The sequence below is a fragment of the Diadema setosum genome, chromosome 1, assembly GCF_964275005.1.
Source record: "Diadema setosum chromosome 1, eeDiaSeto1, whole genome shotgun sequence".
In the NCBI taxonomy this organism is placed as follows: domain Eukaryota; kingdom Metazoa; phylum Echinodermata; class Echinoidea; order Diadematoida; family Diadematidae; genus Diadema; species Diadema setosum.
Window position 1 is genome coordinate 38,182,011 of NC_092685.1, and position 18,743 is coordinate 38,200,753.

The window sequence follows — 18,743 nt, forward strand, 5'->3', positions numbered from 1 at the left end:
CATTGATATTTCCGTTTTTGAAAAACTGTTATCATAGCTGATATAGAATGAAGATTGTGCATAAGAAGACTGATCAATTGATTACTACTTTACATTAGCTCACCCTCAAACCTGACTTTGATCAAACTTGTTTATAAAACTTTTGATATCTAATGGAATTGACAAAAGAAGGTGAGATTGTTTTTAGACTAGCAGTGGTTCCATCCAATCTAAAGACATAAACACTCCTAAATGTGTGTTTCAAGTAAAAAAATCATAACTTTCACAGGACCAGTGATGGTTTACGTCTTTATACTGTTCTTGTTTTTTGAGATATGTGTAAGCATAATACTTCTAATGTGAACGTTCATTTATATCTCGGTTTATTTATTAATGTAGTAATTGATTTACCAGGATAACCCAAAGCAGCAAAAGTTGGTTTCAAATGGGGTCCTTGGATAAAATGACAATCAACAAGAAATACAATGTACTAAGTATATGACATTGTGATGACTAAAAACACGTTATTAAAATGCACCCTACCATTAACAGTATCAAAGTACATAATTAAACTCGGCTAATATAAATCATGTATAGATAATGGAATTAAGAAGTGAAAATATGAGATCACTACCCAATAGTTTACACAAATTGCACGTGGAATAAGATATTTAATCACTACAAACTTCAAAGTCTCAACTGTGAAATTGTTTATAATGTCAAATTATAATTGATTCCAGAGTTTTCTTGCAACTATGCACAAGGCGTTATTATGATATCATTGATATAATCCATATTACATATTATACTTTTATTATATTATAATAAAAGTATCACATTTTATCACAAGATTTTTACTTGATGAACTTTCTGTATATGTATTATGTTTTTCACATACATATTACACACCAAAAAAAAAAAAAAAAACCCAAAAAAACATCGATATAGAATTGAAATCTGATGATGCATTATTTACACACACACACACACACACACACAAAGAAATACTGAACGCGCCGTTTAAAATAAGCCAGTTTATTGTTGTTACATCTCTTCCGAAGGAGTATAAAAATTGCACTTCAAAATAAATATAGTAGCTCTTTTCTGTAACTTTGTTATTTTACAGTCGGTATGCATCCTACTAAAATAATTGCTCCATATTTCGCAACATATGTGAATATGCGGAAGAGGGAGAGAGAGAGAGGGAGAGAGAGAGAGAGAGACCTAAAGATGTGGGAGATGAAATTTGCTCACTAATAGGTTAAGCTCATAAAATCCATGTTGTGTTCAGATTTTCCCTCTTATTCCACGTGGATTGTTCATTCACGTATCTTAAACACCACTGTAATCCTTTTATCTGCACCAAACAGAGTGATGGCCTGACACTGAAGATCTGATGGTGTATTAAGTGGATAATCAAACTTTTTAGCTCATTTTAAAGAGTTCTCTCTAGAACGTGAACATCGATAAGATGGCCAGAGCTCTGTTATGATTTGGATTTATAGTTATTGTAGCAAATACAAACATTACGTGCTATAATTTTTTTACATGTTTTTTTTTAATTCTCTAATGGCACTTGCGATGTAATACGTACGTGACACCCCAAAAGGACGGGTAGATCAACTTCTCGGGTTATGCTGTTGATCATAAACGAGCAATGTAAACATTAAAGTAGCATTGTTTTGCTACTGATCAGGCCGAGTTGTTTGTTTACCTCGATTTTTTTTATTTGTGCTCAGGATCCGTCCGACGGGCTCCTGCCTCCAAGTCGCGCCGGGGCTCAGCGATGGTGTTTGTCCAACGGGAGGAGCGAACGTTTGATACCGGGCCTATTTCATTCGAGATTGATAACTCTTCGTGAAGCCAAATAGTTTAACCAAACAAAACGTGGTGCTCATTTTTTGGAGGGCAGCATGTCTACGGGAGTGTATTTTCCCTTTAATAATAAGACCAGGATTTTTTCTTTTTCATTTTTTACACATTTCCATCGTCTCAAGAGCTATACGTTACTCCTGTTTCCATGTTTGGTTACAAAACGCAGTTTTTCACTTGAGGGGCATTTCAATTTGAATCAATTCAATTGTAATTTATTTATATCCAGCAAAAGCGTAAAACAAAATACAACCCATAAATTTAACAAATCATACTCGTTTAAAATTTTTGTAAGAAATACGTTTAATGCAAACTGAATAACATAATATTACAAAAATCATGTACAAATAAGTTGGAAAAAAGCATACTTTACAAGGTTGAGAGAAGGTATAGTTAAGTAAATGATAATGGAAAAGAATGATCCATTGAATAGCTGAATAGCGGAGCTTGTAAAACATGAATACTCAATCAGTATTTGAAAAAAAAATGGAAATAATGTATTAGCCAAAATATAAATATATACAGCTAGAGTATAATAATGTAACCATGTAGGCCTGCTAGAAAGCATTTTGTAAATAGTAATTATTTCAAAGTGCAAAGAAGATACAGATTACGAGTAAGAATAATTTGGACCACCAACTTTTTGTAGTGTGACAAAGCATTTCAAACTCTTGTATTGCTTTTTTTTTCATTCCTGTCCTGTTCTTTCTTTCTTCGTCAACTCTAGGATTATATTATGTATCTATGCATATCTGTATAACTATCTATCTATCAATCTATTTATCTATCTATCTATCTAACTTATCTATCCATCTATCCCTCTATCTATCTATCTATCTATCTATCTATCTATCTATCTATCTATCTGTCTGTCTGTCTATCGGTCTATCTATGTTTCGATATGATTGTGTGTGTATGTGTAATGTAGATAAAAAAGATCTATAGATAGAAATATAAGTAGATAGATAGACAGATATCGGGTGCCAAACATAATTTCAAGTCACCAAAAGCGGAAGTAGTGTGAGCAATGTTGAAGATTTAACGAAGAGGGAAAGCAATTCGAACGAAAAAAACAAAAATCGTACGACGGGTTTCAGATTCCTTTCATTCGTAATACAGTAATCATCGTCTTTGCGTCCTTGTCTCTCTGACAGATTGACGCCCAAACTGGTTTGCCACGCCTTCTCAGACGGTTAGAACAGAAGTGTGTGAATGCTCTTGCACTATAGCAGTGATCTTTTGGTTGGCGTACTTACACACGCCATTCATTGTAATTCATTTCTTCATTCATTCATGTTTTCTTTAAAGATATCACATGCAGGGTAGGCACATACAGTTTGGTGATTGCTTTACAGTGGCGCCCTGTACATGCACTTGCAGATAAGATGACCAGCAATGGTATAACACCAATGAATACAAAACAATTACATGAACAAAAAATAAAGTAAGCCACCTATGGTAGGCTACATTGGAGGTAGATAACAGTACGGGAAGGGGAGAGTGACTGAGGGGAAAATGTCATTGTGAAATTAATTCGACGTCAGCTAAAACGTCACGCAACAAATGTACTGACCACAAAAAAAAAGAAGAAGTTTTGACTGATGTCTCAATGATTGCACGAGTGGCTTTACAGTCGACTAAATTTTCAAAGATGAATTTCAGGTATGATTCGAGATTGACGGACTTCCTATTCTAACATCTTGCGTGACCAACTATTTGTTCAGCTGTTGTCAGCCCTTGTCCCGCTTTGGTCCAAAGGAGCTATGGAATTTCATTACGTCCATCGGTTGTATGAATTGACAGATCTTCCTACAAGGTGTTTTTTTTTTTCTTTTCTTTATCTAAATGATAGAAAGACTTCTTTGTATTAGCAATATTTATATGAGCTTATTTTGCGATGGGGATTAGGAGGGGAAGATTTTTTTTTCTTTTTTCCCCCAACTTGAATAACTTGGTACCAAAATGGCTCAATGTTACTCGTAAATTTGGAGTAACCACTAGCCGGAATTTAGCTGATAGTCAATATTTACCACTGGCGCATCCAGGGAATCATGAATGATAAGCGACTGGGAGTGACCGTACACTGCTGCCCAGTTACGCTGGGATGGATGGATGGATGCCGAATTCGGGAGAAAAAAAATAACGATAAAGCTTCATAGGCGCCGCAATACAAATATATAGCAGCCGCGAGCACCGTGCAACTTCTTTCTGCACTTCACACAAGCGGCCATGTGTGTCGCGTTACCGTCTATTGCTTTCGCAAAGGAGCTATTTATGTGGCAACTCTCTTTTTATGAATCATTATTAATAACGGGGCGGGGAGAGCGAGAGAGCGAGGGTCTTTTTTTTTTTTCTTTTTTTTTTTACCCCCGTGCGCTCGCATGTTTGAAAAGTTGGCCCTGCCGGGTTGGTGCTCGGCGCTGATTGGCTGATGGCCTATCCAGTGAGTGCAGACTGCTGCTGATTGCGCTCCAGCTCAGTCGGCGACTCCTCATCTGATAGGACGTCAGGCAGGCTGCGATGCCTGGTATCATCCCTTCCCGTTACTATGGCAACCGACTCCACGGCGACTGCCGCTGCACTTGGCAGGCGAAACTCACTCTGCCACTAATTATATCACAGAAAATAGCTACCAGTCATGGAATTCCGAAAATATCGGGTGGCTGGGGGTAGTGGAGGAACGACGACCGTGTGGAATTGGCCCCCGTAACGGACTGGTGGAGTTTCTAGCTATTATATCTGCCAGCAAGTCACCGCCAATCACACACAGCGAGGGCGGCATGCATTCCGAAAGAAACTTTTTTCCCCTCCCGCTCTGAGGCTCCTTTCCGCTTGTGTCATTTCATACAATGGTAACAGTGTCTGATTGTAAAGTGGTGGGTAAACACTAGTTATATGGAGCCAGCGAAGCATGAGATAGAATCCGACTCATCCTCTTCACTAAATCAGATTTGGCGAGGTGAACGCAACTCAAACAGGGGAGCTTCGAGCGAGAGATCTTGGGGTTCCAAAGGGAACTAGCGCTACGTCTTTCATCGGTGGTCAACTGAAAGAAAAATTGATTTCATATCATGATCTCTTTGAAGAAATATATAACGTGAGACGCAATGACTTCTCATCGACAGACCGGGACCACGTGGTAGAACACCTTACTCATCTACCACGCGATCACTGACTTTTGTTTTTTTATTTTTCGTCAACTTTTTCACTTTTTTTGACAATTCATGTTGCAATTTTCGGCTTTCCTAGTGGTACAACCATCTTCTCGGCTGCGTGCAGGGCGGGGACACGTTAAAAGCTGAGCCTGGAAAGCTCCCGCTACGGATTCCCACGGAATCTTTTCGGGGGGAATCGGCGAAAGTTATTCGAAAGTTTCAGCGACGAGTAAGAGAAAACTCGAAATCAGAGGAGGAAAAGCAGACAATTGATGGAGAGGAAAACTGCTGAATGGAAGGAGGAAAAATGACGATGTCGTGCAGATAGCAGTGGGAAAACTTCTGGCTTGGAGCCTGAAATAAAAACGAGTTTAGAGTGTGCTTTTTTTTCATTTTTGTTGTCGTCGGGTCAAGATATTTGATCGAACTTGCTGAACTTTCGGCGATTGTGGATCATACTTTCGGATATTCTTTCCTCCTTCGGGATATCCTTAAGCGGAATTTTATCATTACCTTCTCAAGGCACCGAAACAGTGAGTATTCCCGCGCCTCTAAAATCCAATATGACTGCATGTATTTTTAGTGTCAATATTGTCTTTGGATGAAATGGAAGCAGAGAATTCAAGACGTATTATTGAAGTTGATAAATTTGTCCGTGTAAGTAGTATCGTATCGGCCTACATGAAAGATGAAAGTGTTATTTCTGTATAAGTATCAAAAGAAAGGAATCACTGGTGAAATACGAGTTGGAACAAAACAAATGGAAAAGTGAAGTAGCTGGGCGTTCGGTAAAATCACTGAGGGAAGATTTAACAATATACCCACAGCAGACTAATGTATCCAAACAGGGGGAAAGACTTTTTAATTTGTCGGAACACAGTTTTAGTTATCTTTAATTGATGTATATCGCTCTTCAACTACTGACGTGATGCGTAGACTTAACAGTTGTACGGTTCGGCGTATTCAGTACTTATTCATTTTTTTTTCTTAAATGAGCGACAAAGAATGGAATTGCGTTTGTACTGGAGTTGCGTTGACGTTTCCTTACGCAAGATTCGTATCCCACAATGGATATGTCCGATGACAGTTCCGCCTTCAAAACAGTAAACAGCAAAAAAGTTATATCATTATCAAAGATAACATGCAATGGACGATGGCTCACCGATATTTGACTGTGTGGATTCTTTGAAAAAAGGAATCCTAATGTATACCTGCCAGTCTTATATCTGACCCGCGCAGATTGACAGTCACGGGACATTTAATCGTTGTGACTGACTTTCTCTTATTGTGTAATGTTCCACCAAGCGCATGATATAAGGATGTGTTTAACAGACAACCAGCAATGACGTAGCATGCTCTTGAGTAGAAGGGATACACTGATTTTGCCTTCTCTTGCTTTTTTTTTTCCCTCTCGCCGCTTTTTCTGACTTCAATTTGGACGATCCCCAAAAATGGGAATGATATATGAATGCGCATTGATCACAGTTAAGGTGCCCCGTATAACGGCATCCCATTCTCCGTCGATTTGCTATTCAATCAGTCTCGTTCATTTATTATCATGGTCCTATCAGACGAACTGCGACTGCCTCCGAGAAATATGTCGCCCTCGCTCAAAGCTGCGATCCGAGCTGGCATGAATATGAAATTTCGGAAGATAATTGGATCGAGGAGGAGTGAACAACAGGGCAGGAAAAAAAAGGAAAGGAAAAGGAAGATAGAGGATGAGCACGATTGATGGATGACTGTTTCACCGACTTTTCATGTGGATGTGTTTTCGGGTCGTTTGATCAATCCGAATGAAATAATTGATTAATTACGACCTGATAGGGCTGTTTCTTGTATACGTCGATTAGTCTGGGATCTAATATACCTCCCATTCTCATCTCTTCCCCTTTCGCATCGAGATTTCAAAAGGTTTTTGTCGATAAAATATGAGAGCAAATCATCGAAAATATAATGTCAAATATTTCTGCAGGCAACTATAGTAACAAATATGTTTGGCAGATGGGATGCAGCGGTCGATCGACTGGGGGAACACACTCGTGGCGCCTTTTTCTACCCCATCTATCTCTTTCCCTGTCTCTACTCCACCCCTACCATTCTTTCCCCCTTCTTTTCCTTTCTGATTCTGCTGTCTCCAGTGTTATTCATCCCCCTCTTGCTTTCATCCTTCATCGTTACACGACAATCTCTCCATCTTCGGCAGGCTTTCAGTCTCTGTCACGTTAGAGATACACCAAGCCACGTCTCTTGTATAACTGGTACACCCGAAACTACAGTCGACCTCACTTAAGTCGAATCCAGACGAACCGGAGAAAATTCTTCGAGTTACGCGAATATTAATACTTACACGAAGTTCGCCAAGATTACACATTTGAATTAACACAAGTCATGTTTATAGCCATGCGGTACAATTTGTACTCGACTTGAGACAATTTTTCGACGCCGACTTAGGCGAGTTTGACTGTATTAACATCTATTCATAAGTCACATCCAAAGATTTCCTTCCATGCCCAGTTCTTTATTGTATTGTGTTTGTTTTATCGTCGGAGAAAAGCAACAATAACAACACATGAATGAAATAGCCAACAGACAATCACGTTATATTACTTTCCCTTCCTCCCTCGTGTATAGTACTACTCACTACATGTATAGATACTCCTGATTTGTCTCATAAATATTTGTCACTTTTATAATAAGCTCTCTCTTTTCATGGCACGTAGTTTAGATCAATTACCAAATGGATAATAAATGTAAGAATTATCCCAACAAACCACTAATAATCAGTCCTGCAAGATCATATTTTGTTCTACTTCTCAATTTGTAAGTACGGATATTCCAAAATCTTATTCTGAAGATTGCGCAGTTTGACATGAAAAGTTAAAGGTTCTTTTTTCCGCTGCTCAGTGTTTGAGGTTTCATGTCATGATATTGCACAGTACTGTGTAAATAATTGTGGGGAATATTGCAGTTCTTAATGCGTCCTTCCACTCAATCCGTATATCAACTCATTAATATTGTGGGAATTCATGAGGGTGAGTATCATGCTGCCAGATTGTTTATTTATTATTTTTTTTTTTGCTTGTTGTTTCTGTTCAGATGTGATATTCCGAAATACGGATATCTACTCATCAAACAATATTCATTCTCATGTAACCTCTCACGTAAGGAAAATGACGTAAAAGTTGCACATTATTGGGCAACTGATCGTGTCGAACACAACCGATCCCTGACAAGGGTTTTTAACTGGAAATTGAGTAATGAAGAAGCAGGTTTTAAAGAGATAATAACAACACGCGAAACAAGTTTCAACCTTCCATGTTCGATAAGATGAATATTGGAACGCTTGCACTTTTGTTGATAGGTTGATATTATGTCAGACGAGCGTAATCCGGAAGACGCCATAATGGGTGTATGAATGAGATAATTGGGCATTCGGTGAACAGCTTAATTTCCCGTGACCGCATCCGGGGAGAGTGTTCTTGCTTGTTTGCATGCTTGTGTGTTTTCAAAATGAGCCATTTTATCGTTGTTTGTTTGTTTATCTATTCATTATTTATTTATTTATCTATCTATATTTACCGGTCTATCTATCTATCAATCTATCTATCTATCCATCCATCTATCTATCTATCTATCTATCTATCTATCTATCTATCTATCTATCTATATCTATCTATCCATCTATCTATCTGTCTGTCTATCTATCTATCTATATATCTGTCTATCTATCAATCTATCTATCTGTCTATCTATCTATCTATCTATCTATCCATCTATCTATCTATCTATCTATCTATCTATATATCTATCTGTTCATTTGCAAGTGTCATCTGCATGTCAAGGCTGCGGAAACTAGAAGGACGTCGGAAAGAAAGGCCAATGATCTTGGCAACCATTGCCATTCCGACTAACCTTGGGCTCGAAAAGGCGGGCGAGTTGTTGAAGCTATAATCAGCCGGTTTTTCTTCTTTTTTTTTCTCCCTCTTTTCCGCGTAGATACAACATGTTAACATGTTTGAACACATGCACCGCAATGAATGCTTTTTCGAGAGCCGAAAGCCACAAATCAGAGGCATCCTTTCACAAAACAAAACAAAAAAAAGGGGGGGGGGTGAATTCAGGTACAAAGATACCCACTCATCCACTCAACACTTCTGACAGGCATCAATTGCATAATATTACCCTTACCCCTTTCCTGGAGTGACTCTTCAATTCCTCCGACTCGTCGAATTCAATTTGACGCAAGTCGCGCGAATTGAAGTCCTCTCTCTTTGAAAGTTTGGATGACTTGTCGCGAGACAGTGGGAGAGAGGAGAAAAAAAAGAGGAAGAAAGGGAGGGAGAGCGGTCGTTTATTATTCCCTGTTGGCAGAAGTGGTTTTCCTACTCCGCCCTTGGCCCAGTTTGAGCTTTTGTCAAATGTCAGTAAATTGCCTCGGTGGACTATTGCTGGTCTCGAGAGCATTGTGTGCGCAAAACGTTTCAAAGATCTCCCCCATACATGCCATGCATTATTACTGTCGCCAGTCCGAGTGGGGAATTGAAAAGGGCTAATTTCCATACCACACGCGCGGACAATCGAAGCCGAGGGCGAAAATGACGGGTCTGAGACCAACATTTCCCCTCGTACCGAAATAGCTCTTTGGAAAAAAAAAGGCAAGGAAAGGAGACAAGAAAATTCAATCATTGCTTCTTTTCTTCCCCTTTCATCAGTCCAAACTTCCTTCTCAAGAGGGTCTCAAAAGCGACCCGTCAGTTTGCTTGAAGTACGTGACTGATACACTCATTAAGGAGATGCGATTGTGTGAAAAGGCAGCAGAATCGTGGGGGTTGGAGCAAACGTGGCCGATATACCACCTAAGTGGACAGACATGGCTTAACTCTTGTTACATTGTGATCAATATTCATGTTCCATTATACCGCGAATTCTAACACACTGGTGCTGAGTAGCCTCTTTTTTTTTTCTTCTTCGTCTTCCCTCTTCACCTCTCCCGAACAAAAAAGTTTTAAAGACCCCTTTTATCACAAACTTGTTTGAGAACGTGATGATTGGCTTTGTGGCATTTCAAGACCGGTTTTCTTTTCTTCTTCCCTTTTTTCAGGGCAAATTAACACATTCCTGACATGCTCCGGAAAATAAACGACCACCCGTTCGTGTCAAACTGGCCAATTTATCTCCCACAAAGGCGCGTGGATGGTCAAAAGTCTACTTGCACGCTGTCAAATTAACATGCTGAGTAAAGGTCATCGTAAATAAACAATATCCGGACAAATAACAAACAATGCTCTCTGTACATTGGTGTGCATTTTAGTGCCAGTTTGATTATAGCTGGTGAGGGCGTGTGCGTTCAAGCCTTCACTTCTGTCCTCTCGAGAACGTTTGTGTGATTGCGAAGAGATGAATTTTCAGTGATGAAAAACAGGAACTCATTAATAATAATCATGATTTTTATAAAGCATTTGAATCATGATCATTCTGTATTCTGAGGTGTCACGATCTATTCCTCAAACATATGTGTTCTCTTTATATATTAAAGTCATGTACTCTCATTTTTCACCGGCTACAAATCATTAACGAATATTTCATACCAAGCGTCATTAGAGTCAATATCACGTGTGACGAAAAGAGAGGGAGAGGGAGAGAAAAAGTTCTGTGGGTAGCTTTCTATCTGATCGGTCTGTGCCTAGCATCAGTGATGAATTCGCCAATGACGTTACAGCGAAATCTACAAACACCATTAGGAGCAAGGGAGGGAGCGTTCATGATTGGTTGGAAGTAGCCCGACGGAGTGACGACAACCTGTCGAAGAATGGGGGGGGGGGGGGGAGGGGGTAAGGGATGGCTCTTCCTGCCTCTCAATCTCTCCCTCTCAATTTCTCTCTTCAAAGCAGGCGGAGACTTTAAACTTGCCTTTCATTTTGTAGATGTTACAGGGTGATGGAGGAGGGTTATATCTTATGGAATGTATACACCCCTTCATTCGGATGCGGGGAATAAAAGGGTGCTACCAAGAGAAGGAAACGAGAAAGAGAGAAATGGGAGTCGTCTGCTCTTGAATGATGTTTCCCAAACAAACACGAGTCATGTTTAATCATTCAGCGGACACTCAATATAGCTGTTCGAGGTAGCGTACACATTCCGGCCAAAGTGTGCGTGCGGCGGATGAAGGTTATGTCAAGTAAATAGAGTTCAAAGAAACCCAAAAAAGGGGCAGAAATGCAAGGGTTAAAATATGAAGGCGTGGATTAAATTTCCCGCATGGAATTCCTGGTAAAGATTGATTGCATTTCCTTGAAGATGAATTTCAGGGGTTAATTCCGTGCAGTTCTTGAGATGATAAAAATCAAATCACCTCCCTGATCAAACTAGAGAGAAGCCAAATCTGGTCGACAGTGGTGTGATGGTGACGCCAAGGAAGAAGGATGAAGTCAGATGCGTTTGGATGAGATTGAGAGAATGAGAGAGAGAGAGAGAGAGAGAGAAAGCGACATATAGCTTGCGGTGTGCGTGTGTGTGAGTGGGTGTGTGGGAGAGTGTGTACGTGGGTTGATGGAGAGAACAGATACAGGATTATAACTGGAAGTGTTAGATTGCGTTGAAAAAAGGAGGAGGTAGAAAAGGAGACTGTTTCAAAATGAGAGGGCTTGAACTGAGTTGATAATTTTAAGGCAATTGAGGGGTTAGTCTCAGAGAACCTAAAACAAACAAACAAACAAACAAACAAACAAACAAACAAGACTACGGTGGGTTGCATTGTGTGCGTCTCTTTTCAGAAACTCTACCTCACGTCTCCCGTTTACATCTTCTCGATGTCCAGATGATGCTATTGTCAATTACTCCAACAGCACATGACTGTGTATACCATGGAACTCGTATAAGTCCATGCTTTTACGCTACGTGAATTACGCCAGCTCGTACTTCCACATTGCGCATGAGCAGAAAAAAAGGGCATTTGTGATAGCAGGCATGTTGAGTTTTTTTTAAGTTCACTGAGATGAGATGTAATAATTATTCATGACGTAATCCTTGTAAATGGTGCTTGCCGGACAGCAGCAAAGTGTTCATTAAATTCTAGTATTTGGTAATAATAGAAACGGTTTGTTAATGCATCCAATGCCAAATTTTTAATTGAATTGAATTTAATTGAACAAAAAATAATAATAAAAAGGATCCTTTCCCAAGTATAAACTGACGGGCCGTTTTAGTCACCTTCTCTACCCAGGTTCATTCATTTTTAACATGAATTCCGTAAACTGTTACGTCCTGCAAGGTTATACATCATGTTGCTTTAGCAACGGAGTGAACTGCCTAACCAACTGAGAATAATGAAGGGCCATTTTGTCCACTTATGTGCACAGGAGCTAATTACGAACTGGCTTATTATGATCAAGCTGCGTGTACTGAAAAGGACCCCTTTAACCTTATTCAACACATATTAGGGTTTTGTTCTCAGGCAAGCGCATTCTGTCAATTTTCGTGAATACTTCGGGTAAAAATTTTCATCTTTCTAGTGTTTTATTGATGTTTTTTTTGTTTTTGTTTTTTTTTTTTTGGCCAAATGATGTAACATCGGAATGAGAGCTGAAGATTTTCGGCTGACTGCATGTAACTTTAAAATTTTTTCTCAGAGTAAATCCATGCAGTCTTTTTTTCCCTCTTTTTTTGTCATAATTTTAATCTGTGGAGTCCATTGTTCGACTATTCAACGCACCATCCACAAGAATGGGTGGGAAACGGTGCGAGGAGAGCGTTTCAACCGCCGGAATGTCGAGGAATGCCAGTGCTCGACTGAAATTCTGCCCGTATGGCGACGGGGAGCTGGGGCCGACAATAGCCCAGGCCATGCATTCGTCTGAACAAACTGGAGTCAGAATGGGTGAATCCTATTGTGCCGGGCCGTCGGAGCGATACTCCGGCCTTTGTCTGACGGCTATTGTCCGAAGGAACCATACTCCGTCGAAGAGGCGAACGCGGCTATCTACCTATATCGCGAGGCGAACTCTCTGCGGAGAAGAGGCCCTGCGATTCAGTCCTGAACATCTCTTCCTGCTTCCAGGCGTCTTGTCCCTGTGATGCAATACACAATCCCCCATGCTTCCAGAAAATAGTGAGGGAAGAATGGGGGTAAAAAGAAAGACAGAAAATTGAAATGAAGACAGGAAAGATTTGAGTGAGTGCATGATGAAGAACTTTCTTGCATGCCACTGCATGAGATCATGACTGCAATTCTTCGAAGCATCCCTGAACCAAGCTTCGAAACCGACATTCTTCGACCGATCAATGGCAACATTCAGACCCGCAAGCTTTAACCCGAAACCATCACTGTATATCTTGTGACAAGATATGGGCCAAGGAACCCGAGTGGGAGAGATAAGTGGCATTCTTTGCCTCTCATCCTTGTCTTTACCATCATGATCTGGTGATCGAGTGTCAATGTCGAGGGGGAAAATCCCACGAACTCCAGGACATGTTGCCGTTTGATGACGGACAAACTTTTGCATCTCAATTATCTGCCAATGCCCGCATCGCAGAATCACAGAGAATAGATTTGAGTGTACGCGATATTATCTAGGAAGCAAATTGCGTATGAGAGAGACCAATGTATAAGCATAGAGCATGAGCAATGTTTGTATAATGTAGCCTCCTGGGTGTAGAATGAAGCGTGCGAGCCATGCAGGGAGATAGGACTGTTTACCTTGATTAACTATGGTGACCTTAAAACGAGACATAACGGCTACCGATAGCCTTGAAAATCACACGATATATTTAATGGGCCTATTCTTCGAATGGACATTCATCGAAATGCAGGGTTTGGGATGTTGAAGGGACTCTGAGAATTTCTCACCATTTTCCCTTTGTCCGTTGCACGGGAAAAATTTACAAAGATAGAACTATTGCCCACTCGCATGAATTTTCGCTCGAAAATGACACATAACAATTAAAAACCCTGGAATATGCCTTTAAAATATGTCACATTTTATTCGCAAAAGTTCAGATGCAAGGAACGCAAAGAGGGCATAATACATACCATTAAATCGTCCTCTATTTTTATCTATATGTATACTTCATGATTCCGGCATTTTCTAGAATTCTACTACCTGTCACTTTCCCTGTTCCGTCCCGACCTCTCTTCTCTACATCCTCCAGTCTACTGTCCTCCTATGCTGCTTCCCTTCCTCTTTCTTCCACGTTCTCCTTTCTTTTTAACTAGTGCGTCCCCATTAGCCTTATCCTGCCTTTTCTCCTAGTTCCCATTTTACAACCATTTGCCTCTTCTGCAGACCCTCTTCACTACAATCTCCGCTCTTTCTACCAACGTCATCCACACCAACTTCATTAACATCTACATGTATTTTCCTTCTTTGCGTCAACGTCCCCCGTTTCATCATCCACCTGTCTTCTCCCTATTCTTGTTCTCTCCTCGTCCTCGTCCTCCTCTCCCTCCCCCTCTCCTCTTCCTCCTCCTCGCCTCCTCCTCCTCCATGACCACCTCCCACCTCCTCTCCCTCCTCCCCTCCCTCCTCCTCCTCCTCCACCTCCTCCTCTGTTTCCTCCCACTCCTCCCTTCCTCCTCCCCTACTGCCCATCTTCTTCTTCTTCTTCCTCCTCCTCATCACCTCCTCCTCTCCTCCTCCTCCTCCCCCCTCCTCCTCCTTCCCTCCTCCTCCCCTCCCCCTCCTCCTCCTCCTCTTCCACCTCTTCCTTTCCCCATTCCCCCTGCTCCTCCGGTCTCACACCTCCTCTTACCCCAAAACTCATGGAGAATCTGTTGAATGTGAATGATGCAAGACATCATCTGCATCAACCTGGAAACAAACATTTGAAACATTATCATTTAAAAGCAGAGAGAGAAGGTTAACCTCAGCGCGTGTGAAAACCTGAAAATTTTGAGACAAGAAGATGTAGCTCCAATGATGCACGCAGTCATCTATGTCTGCCGATTTGTAGCTCTTTTTTTTTTACCCGCACATATTTGTGGTGGGAAATGATTGGGCAGCCTTGTATAGTGGAACGATTCCACCGGAACTAGAGAAGATGCACACATTCAGACAAGGATTTGAGCAAACAGTCACCGAGTGTATAACTTTTGGTTAGAACACAGAAGTCACTTAGTTTGTCGTCACACGTTGCTTGATAAACTCAAGGCCCGGTCCTCATCCATAAATTGATGATGATACAGAGCTATAGTTAAGTGCTCGCAGAAGCAGAATTGCTCACTTTCAATGCCGTTTGAATGTACACACATACACCTAAATTTGTTTCTTTATCTAATATGAAATTAAAGGGAAATCCCTCTGCAGTTGAAAGTTAGTTGAAAAGAAGGAGTAAAGTTTTCTCATAACCCAACAATGAAAATTTGATGAAAATCGGATGAAAAATAAAGAAGCTTTGACGTTTTGAAGTTTTGCTAACTTTTCACGAAACAGTTTTTGAACGTGCAATATGAGCATGAATATATTGAAGTGATTGTGTCATCTCCTCACAACTTGCCACATAGTTTGTACATGACATTTTGAAATTTCCAGTTTTTCATTCAAACGCAATTACGTCTCAGTATCAAATCCTGACTTGTCGATGATTGATCATTATTCTGAAGTTATTCAACCAGAAATAACGTAATACATATCTTACAATCTTCGTCATTTTTTTTTTTTTGCACACAATCAATGGAAAACTTGGAGGTGATGACATCATAATTAAGCTCTCTCATTTGCATATTCATATCAAGTGTACGAGAGCTGTTTTGAAGAAATTAGCGAACTCCTCATTTTAACTGATCATTTCAATCAATCAAATTTTTACTGTTTTACTTGAAAGATTTTACTCTTTCTTATCAGACTAACTTATAACTGGACTGGGATTTCTTTTACAAAGTGCGATGAAAATCTTGTGCCAACTGAAAAATCGAAAGTTGGTCGCGGAGACTAACTTATTCTGCTCTTTACAGTAGTCAAATTAAGTAGTCAAGCGATTTCTCTGATTGCTTTCAAGAGCTGTATGCATAGTGGCCCATGTTTCGTGGCGATTAAACAATTAAATGATATAAAAATAAATGCAAAACTTTTACCTCGAGAACTTTTTCATTGATTTCATCTCTCTATTGTTCATCTCACATTTTGTAGCCCAGCAAAAAGCTCATATTCAAGAGTTATTTATGGCTTCTAAAGAGTTCAGTCAGCTAACACTTTGTAAGATGTTTATATGGCGAGCAGTCCTTTCTGTACAATTTTACCAGCCATTCATTGTTTGCTGTGCGATGCGAATTTTTGTTAGTAAGATTGATGTACAATCAATAACGTCAAGCACACGAAGGATATGACCACTTCGACCTGTGAGACTAAACTGTACTTACAACAACGTACTAAAACGACAGAAATGATCTGTTCAATATGAGAAAGCGCATCGCTTCAAATCGATGTCTGTCCATACCCACTGTTTATATGAAAATGAATAGTATGGTAATTGTCATATCGAAATTCATGTCGATGTATCGTTTTATCGGCAGTGGTATTCAAGGGTTGAATAGACTGATCATACTAGACACGCCACAGAAAAAAGAAAATACGAGTTTGCCTTTTTGAAGGTTTCAGAGAAATCTCCCAGTAGAGAGAGGGCCGTCTGTCTAGCCTTACTTCACTACTATTTTTTTTTTCGTTCAAAATGATGAGATAATGGTGTTATTGCTTTGCAGCCTCGGGGCCCTGTGACAAAGGGGAAAAGAATAATAGGCAAAAAAATAAATCAAAGAAAGATAGGGGAGAAAAAAGTGCCACTGTCACAGATAGATCACTCGTGGAGTGTTTCGACTCATCTTTCCGAGGACACTCGCTAACGATAGCGGAGCGGTCCTTGTCGGCGGACGCCATGGAGTGACGCCGGCCTAAATTTTGCCACTTGCCTCGGCGAGGGATCCCATGACCTCCCGAGGGGGATGAGGGTCATCTTTCCGCCGGGATTTGACCCTTTGACCCCAAGTTCATGGATCCCTCCTGGGATGCTAGCGAAACCTCTTTTTTTTCCCTTCCTGTATAGTCATATCAGTTCACGCACACATACATTGTACACAGATAATACACGTATAGACAAGCGCACGCGCACTCGACTAAGTACAGAGTCACGCTTTAAATATCCTTGATCTTGTACACATTCGCCTCCCCTGACTGTCTGTAGTTTATTAATAATCAAGGATGTATCGTAACTCCTTGGTTAAAGGCAGGGAATGGTATCTTTCTTCCAAATATACTCATCGAATTCTAGTCAAGTGCAAAGACGATCTTAAGTCTGTGGTATATCATACATTTTAGTTCTCATTCATGGGGTTACGATAAACTGAACTTTTGATTTTCATTTCCAGGATAATATCACGCCTGGATGTTTCAATGTATGTGTGTATAATTTGTAATTTCCCTTGTGTATTTGCAATTATCTCAAACGAATTAATTCTGGATTTAACGAATGTCTATTCACGTCTATAGCCAAGATGAATGATACGTAAGTCAGTTGATCAACGCACATTGTTTGACTCGTGCTCGCATTCCGGGACCTCTTTAGCTGGGTTGTGCGTAGAAACGAACCCAAGGTGTAATCAAAAAATTCAATTTTGTACATCCAGGATGATTTTAGCTCTTAATTTGATATTGAGATATATATATATTTTTTTTTGTGACAAACTCTTCTTCATCGGAACCATTATACACTTGCAAGATTTCTTGTCGGAGATATCGTCTGTATTACACACGTAAATCCACTTATTTTCATCTGTACATGGTCGTTTTATCTACATGGGTTTTAAGTCTGCTTCCATCTAACGATGTGGTATTGTCTGACGTTGCATCCCAGTCCAGTATTGACGCATGGTATGCAAGTTTTGCTCTCAGGAAAGTCAGTGAAATGAAGTCCATTGGTCCAAACAGCTTTTCTATCCCTGAGTCAAGGGTTTAAATGTAACACACCATGTGCTACCTGTGGAAAGTGAGCGTTCCTCTGCTTGTCTAACTGCCACGTCTCTTGTCTTTTTGCTTTTATTGTTTCATGCAGATACTAAGGCGCCATGATCGTACCCTGCATCCTCTCTCTGGCGTGGCTACTACCCATCCTGGCCGGAGCCAGCTTGATACCGGAGACATCGTCGGAGAGTCAGGTCGAGGAGCATCGTCGCCTTCCGCCGACGAACCCGTTCTTACTGCTGGAAGAGCAGACGTCGTTAAAATCCTACCTCGATGAGATGGAGCCATCGCTCCAGCTGGATCCCGAGACCACGGAGATCCGGATCCCTCCACACAAGGTGCTGAAGCCGTCCAGCGACGAGGCGGTCCAGATCACGGAGAAACAGTACCTGCGCGGGGACTGGTGCAAAACGCACCCGCTGAAGCAGCGCATCGAGGAGCCCGGATGCATGCCGCGAATAATCGCCAACCGATTCTGCTACGGACAGTGCAACTCTTTCTTTATTCCCAAGCAGGCGACGTCGTACAACGATGCCTTCAAATCGTGCTCCTTTTGTAAACCGTTTCGGGTGAAATACATCACCGTGACTTTGCGATGTCCGGGTCAGAACCCGCCTATCAAGCGGAAACGGGTGCAGAGAGTTAAACGCTGCAGATGTATGGCGGTAGAAGTACCTTGAAACTGTTCCACTCCTCTTGTGGTTCTATATTGACTGACGGACACTTTTGACGTCTGTGTTTTCAATGGACGACTTAATTGAACATTGATAGAAATGACATGCATTAT

At 40.7% G+C, this 18,743-nt stretch overlaps 1 protein-coding gene across 1 annotated transcript in view; it reads left to right on the forward strand.

The window, feature by feature from the left end:
* LOC140235934 (DNA mismatch repair protein Mlh3-like) overlaps positions 1–18,177 on the forward strand; it is an 82,372-nt gene extending 64,195 nt beyond the window's left edge. The window contains exon 10 of the mRNA XM_072315929.1: positions 18,048–18,177. The gene's annotated coding sequence lies outside the window, so the exon portion shown is untranslated. The remainder of the gene's footprint in view (positions 1–18,047) is intronic.
* The last annotated feature ends 566 nt before the right edge of the window (positions 18,178–18,743 follow it).